We start from the raw sequence: 6,443 nt of genomic DNA, 5'->3' as shown, positions 1-6,443 counted from the left end.
GGGAGCGGCGTGTCACTGGATGACTTTACATTTCACACTTTCCCAAGAGTAAAGGTGTTTTAAACAAGATTAAACAATGCATAAGGATTAGGACGTACTGACCTTAATACTAATTAAAGTTACAATGGAATTACCCAAGTGGAAACATTTTGATTTATTACAGATACCACCCATCTGCAGGCTGATTATAAATAGCAGGAACATTTTAAGGGTTTACTACGGAACCACATCTGGACTCAAATTAAGCAGGTCAGCACAGAGATAGCATTACTGCAACAAGACAGGTGAGACTGGGTGTTAATAATTTCTATAAGAGAGGGGTGTCTCCAGCCAGGGAAAGAAAGCCGAGGCTGCAGAGAGAATGTACAGCTCTAGGGAGGCATCTGGGGGTTGTGGTGTCCTTGAAGTTGACTGTATCTTTTCTTCCCAGGTCAGGATGCTGCCCAAGTCGCCCATCACACTGCTGCTGGCAGTCAGTAAGTACACACATGTACCTGCACGGAGACAGACACGTGGGGTTTGGCATAGTGGGGGAGAAGGAGCGAGGGAGAATGGGCCCGAAAGAGATTAATTATCCAGAGAAAAGGATGGTGCCATGCTCAGGAAATACTCATCCCATTAAATATACCAGAAGCTAAGAAGTTACCAAACCTCAGTGAACTATAGATAAGAGATCAAATAAGATGTTCAGTAGATAGTGTGTAACAAAAGTACAGAAAACACTCCATAGTGTATCTACACGTCACCTCACCCTATCTTTTCTTTAAAACAGCACATAGTATTTTGATTTAAAAAATGTATACTGTGTGCTTAGAAATGACGGAAATTTGCAGTTTAAACACTGAAAGGCATATTCACTAAACTTCGCTAAGGGACTTATAGCACTATAAATTCCCTTATAGTGCGATGTTGACTGTTGCTATTCACAAAGCTCTGATAACAGGGCTAAATCACACAATAACAGCGTTTTATCGTGCTATGAGAATCTGGCAAAAACAAGTCATGCGATAAGCCAAAAAATGTCGGAAATTAAATTTTTGCCAAAAACGGATATTCACTAAACTCCGTTATGCACATAGTACTATAAAAACGTGCAATCATCTCGCCAGCTAAAGGCCGGTGCTAAAGGAATTGTAGAAGCCTAAAATATGTTTCTTTTTGTTTTACTGCACAGGATTGATACCGGAAGCTGTCGGGGACACCCCTGAGACCCGCAGGGTTACCGTGGGGCAACCCGGACATCTGGGACTCCTCGTGGGTTCCTGCATGTCCCTGGGTGTTTCTGGGGGCCCGCATCTCCATGGGGCCCCACGGGACCCCGAAGATCTCTGGGGGATCTTCTGGGGGTCCCCGCAGATCTTTGGTGGTTCCCGCCGGCCTCTGGTATTAATCCTGTGCAATAAAAAAAAATTGCAGCCAGTTTTATTACCGTAGCAGCAAACCGCAAAGTTAATGAAAGGGTTAAAGAGCAGGTACTTCTTTGTTGTTGGAACAGGGGGAGGGTGAAGCTTGCCGTTGCCCCAGGGTGGGTGTTTAGGCCTTATGGGGTTGTGGCAGTAGAAGTAACCCCTTCATTACCTTAGCGGTGAAAACCCACTAAGGTAATGAAGGGGTTAATAACCCTCCTGCAAGGCCTAAGCACCATCCTGGGGCAATTACCACCTTCATCCACCCCTTGAACCAACAACACTATACCAGAATGGGCAAAAGTGCTATTAAAAAGAGATAGCACTTTTGTCCATTCAAAAAATAAATTACAGTGCAATACAATAACAATAAATACACACAGTACAATAATGGGTAAAATTACTATTATCCAGACATGGGTAATATTTGACCATTAAAAATAAAACATGACTCAGCCAGCATAAACTAAATGCAAGTTCTACTTACCCCTGCCAGGATGAAGGCCATCCTCGTCCTCATCACCGTCCTTGCCCTTCATGGACAGCAACATTACAATAATTAAAAACCTACTAGCTCCTTAATGACCTTAGCGGTTAGTAACTGCTATAGTAATTAAGGGGTTAACCATCCTGCCTCTCTACCCACCCGGGACGCCTAACCACCCTCCCCATGGCAACTGCCCATCTCCATCCCTCTTCCCATTGATTGGCACAGGGTTAAACCATGCCCACAATATGGCCATGGGTTGCAACTATGACAATGAATGAACAAGCTAAAAAAATAGACACTAAATAAAACATATTCTTTTAAATAAACAAAAATAAATGCCAATAAACAACTTGATTGGCACAGTGGCACGCCATGCACAATGAGAAGGTTAACACAATTTACAGGGGAAGAGATGGCAGGGAGGCGTGGGTGAGATCAGGTGTGTAAGTCTGGCTTCAGGCTTAGGGGATATCCCCAGCAACAGGGAGGAGTAGATAGAGGGTGTGAACAGAGGATTTGTGTGGGTGTTTTTTATTGATGGGTAAAGAAGTTGTTTGGAGAGTGGTGAATAAATAATGCTGCGGTGGGAAGTGGGGAAATTGGAGAGAACAGAGACATTCGCAAAGGAGTGAGGCCACAGCAAACAGAAAAAACAATAGGGAGTGCATAGTGAGATGCAGGAAGAGATCTTCCCAGATACTGGAGGATAAAAGTGAACAAATAATCACAGATTTTAGAGAGTTAAGGTCTCACAGTTGCAAAGTTGTTGTGCAGATTCCAGATCTTCCTCAAATCTTCACTGGGACACTTGAGATGGGACTCACAGCCCCCAAAAAATGTATTTATTTTCTTTGATGTCTTAACCCCTGTCCTACTTGAGCACCAACTCTTGACCCTTGACGCAATGGTCCTCAAACAGTCGATGCAAAGAAGTCCGTGATCATATGTTGATTGAAGAGACGTCTCCCTGGTGAGTTGTTCATTCTTTTTCATTCTTTTCTTTTCTTCAGTCTTCTTTCTTCTTTCCTTTTAATCCAATGGGGCGGATATTGTCCCGTCAGCATCTTGGCATCAAATTAAATGGGACAAGCCTTATATAAAGCCTGTGACATTACATTGAGTGTCAAATGTTACACCCCCAATCCGTTTGGCTGGTGTACATATGACAGAATGTTTTTTTTTAAAGGATGTGACATCATCAAAAGGGAGGGAAGCCAGTCAATCAGGAAGGCTATGCTTCCCTCCCTTTAAACTAATGTCACCAGGGAGACATCCCTTTAATCAACATGTGATCACTGACTTCTTTGCAACGGCTGTTTGAGTAGCATTGTGTTGTGGGTCAAGAGTGGGTGCTCGCGTAGGACGGGGGTGAAGATATCAAAGTTAGAAATACATTGATTGTATTTTATTTAATTGTGGAATTTTTTTTGGATGCTCATTGAATATCAATGTGCTTATATCTGCCCCTTTCTGGGTATAGATAAACACAGTGACAAGCAATGCATTTTTAGGCAAATGTTGTTTTTTATTTCATTGTAATGTATTGTATTTTTTGCTGTGTTTTTCTTTAGCTTGCCCATTGACTGCCAATGTGCTTATCTATGCACCTTTAAAGGTATAGATATTGTGATACCATCACTGTCCTTTAGGTGTTGGAATAGGGCAGCTATGGGACTTTCAGCATACATGGAGTTAATATTCCCTGAATAAGATACCCTCAGGTGCAGCTAATCAGCCTGGTCTGAAAGAACAAGGAAGTGTTTTACAGTAAGGCAGACACAGTGTAAGGAATCAGGGGACACGCCGCCCTCAGCACAGCACTCCCCAACCTGCCCGACCGGCCACTGCTTCCTCCGCTCCGTCTCCTCGCCAGAGATTGGGGCACGACCACGCACCATCCCCCCGTTCCCCTGTGTTTTTCTCACTTGCTGCCGCCACAAACACTGAGCGCGAGCTCGCCCTCCTTACAGAGCGCGCACCACACAAGTTAATTTATTCACTCCACCAGGTGCTTTGCTCCGCCCACTGCCTGACGCAGGATCCAGGCTCACCCCCCCAGCCGCCCAGCTGCAGCAAGACAGGTCATCACCCCCTGCCCTATCACAAGAGGCTCCTCTGCTCACCTCTGCCCTGCCTTCTCCTATGATTGGTCCACCGCGCTTTACTATCCCTGTAGTTCCTGTGCAACCTCGCGCTTTTGTTTGGCTTGTGCTGTTTGATCCTATGCCCAGCTCCCTTTTGCGTTTTAGATATTTTTACCGAACTGTCTTCGTACCCTCTCTGGCTCCTTGACCCCAGCTATCCCTCACCTCTCGGACCCTCGGACACGGCTTATGGACCACTATGACTCAGATCTCTCCTGCCCTCGACCCTTGGCTTCGGATATCACTACGCTACACTCTCTACGTCCGGATCTGGCAAGTACTACGGCTAAACTCTTGTACCCTCGGTCTTGGCCACACTATCAATCCACACTCTGGCCACACCCTCACTGCGGGTGCATGGTCTGCTCATTTCCCACCTCAATACTGTGGGTAGGTCTGGTCAGAGGACAGCACAGCGTGACATTATGCAAAGCCCACCTAACGCAGACCCCGCCGAGGTGGGTCAAGTACTAACGGCCGTTGTTCCAACACTGACAAGTCTTTGGAGACCAAGTAGCTACCTTCACGCAGCAACTTGCAAACCTCTCCCTCCAGGAAACCCAGCCCAGGGTACCTAGCTCCCCGCGTCTATACTCGCCACCGAACCTAAAATCCCCACACCTAAATCGTACTCCGGAGACCCGCTTGCTTGCCGAGGCTTCATGACCCAGTGTGAAATTCAATTGGAGTTGGCCCCTAGTCACTTCACCTCTGACCGCACCAAGGTGAGCTACATTTTGTCTCTCCTTACAGGGGACGCCTTGGGCTGGGCCTCCCCCATCTGGGACTTGCGTCCAGACCTTACCAGGGACTACCCCGCTTCAAAAAGGGAGTTCAACAGGTATTCAATACTCCGGCCTGCAGGGACACGGTGGCCTCATCTCTGATCTATCTCACTCAGGGGCGTAGGTCCATAGCGAAGTATGTGTTGGAATTCCGGACCATCGCGGCGGAGACATGGTGGAATGAAGAAGCCCTCTTTGCAGTTTTCTGGCAGGGTCTGTCCGAGTCGGTGAAGGAAAAACTCGCGACCCAACCATGGCCTGATACATTGGAGGACCTAAACACCCAGTGCATTCAGATGGACCAGTGCCTGCAGGAGAGATGTTATGAACGCCAGTGTCCCAGGGTCGTCATGCCCGCCTCATTCCCATTTCCTTCTTTGTCTCCCGGCTATCCTACTGGCCCCAGAGACTCCTGAACCGATGCAGATTGGCAGCCAACAACTTCGTTCCGCAGAGAAATCCCGCCGTAGGAACGAGGGTCTTTGCTTTTACTGCGGATCCCCTCTGCATCATCTCTTCTCGTCCCCTTCCCAAGGTTGAACTTCCCAAGAGAATCATGTTACCTATCCTTCTCGAGGGTCCGGATTTCTGTGTACCGACCTCCACCTTCCTCGACTCTGGGTCAGGGAGGAATTTCATAGACCAGGACTTTGCATCCAGAACAAGATTCCGCTTACCGAGAAGAGGATTCCCATAGGCCCTGCAGCCAGCCTTTATCTCGCTGGAGACATCCTTGCTTACCTTATCCATGAAGGATGGCCATAGCGAGACCGTCTCGTTCAATGTATTCCTGTAAGAATCCGCGCTGCGGGTACACCCACTTCCAGCGCCTCCTTACCTTATTCCCGTGCCGCCCTGGCTCCCCGGAGGCGTGCCTCACTCCTTGCGGCCCCCTCACGGCTGCTCCTCCACTTCTGGGTCGCGTGCGTCTCCCCTACGGGCGCGCACGGACCCAGGCTTCAATATACTGGTGCCGGGAGCCTGACTCCGCCTCCTTTGTCGCAGCGCGCACATCACACGCTTCCCTGCCCTGCTCCATCAGGTCCTCCCCCCAGGCCCTTCTCTCCTATCAGGCCCTTCCCCAGGCCGCTCCTCTGCTCCTCCATTTGCTCTGACAGGCCCCAGCTGTCCATGCACCTCTCCCCTATCAGGTCCTCCCTCGGGCCGCTGCTCAGTCCCTCCCCTTGCTCCGATAGGCCCCAGTCTCCCAGACACTTCTCCCTATCAGGTCCTCCCACGGGCCACTCCTCCGTTCCTCCGCTTCTTCTGATAGGTCCCAGCCCCCTATTTAGTCTCCCCTCGCCATTTCCTCTTTGCTCTGCATAGCTTCTGTACTTTGGTGCTGTCTGCTGTTGCCTGGCCCCTTCTGTCTTTCAGTTCCTGTTCCTGTCCCTGGATATTCTGCTGACTTCCCTGGATTTTGACCTTTGGCTTTGGACTTTGTTTACGCTGCTCTCTGGAACCCCTTGGAATTGACGTTGGACTTTCTACCTTGCCGACTTCTATATACCCTGGACATGGCTTTCGGACAATCTACTACACTGTTCTCTCCACTCCACGACCCAGGCTTACAGACACTCTACTACGCTGCTCTCTCCATTCCAAGACCATTGGCTTA

Source organism: Ascaphus truei, chromosome 6 (assembly GCF_040206685.1).
Source record: "Ascaphus truei isolate aAscTru1 chromosome 6, aAscTru1.hap1, whole genome shotgun sequence".
Lineage (NCBI taxonomy): Eukaryota > Metazoa > Chordata > Amphibia > Anura > Ascaphidae > Ascaphus > Ascaphus truei.
This window is presented reverse-complemented; position numbering follows the sequence as displayed.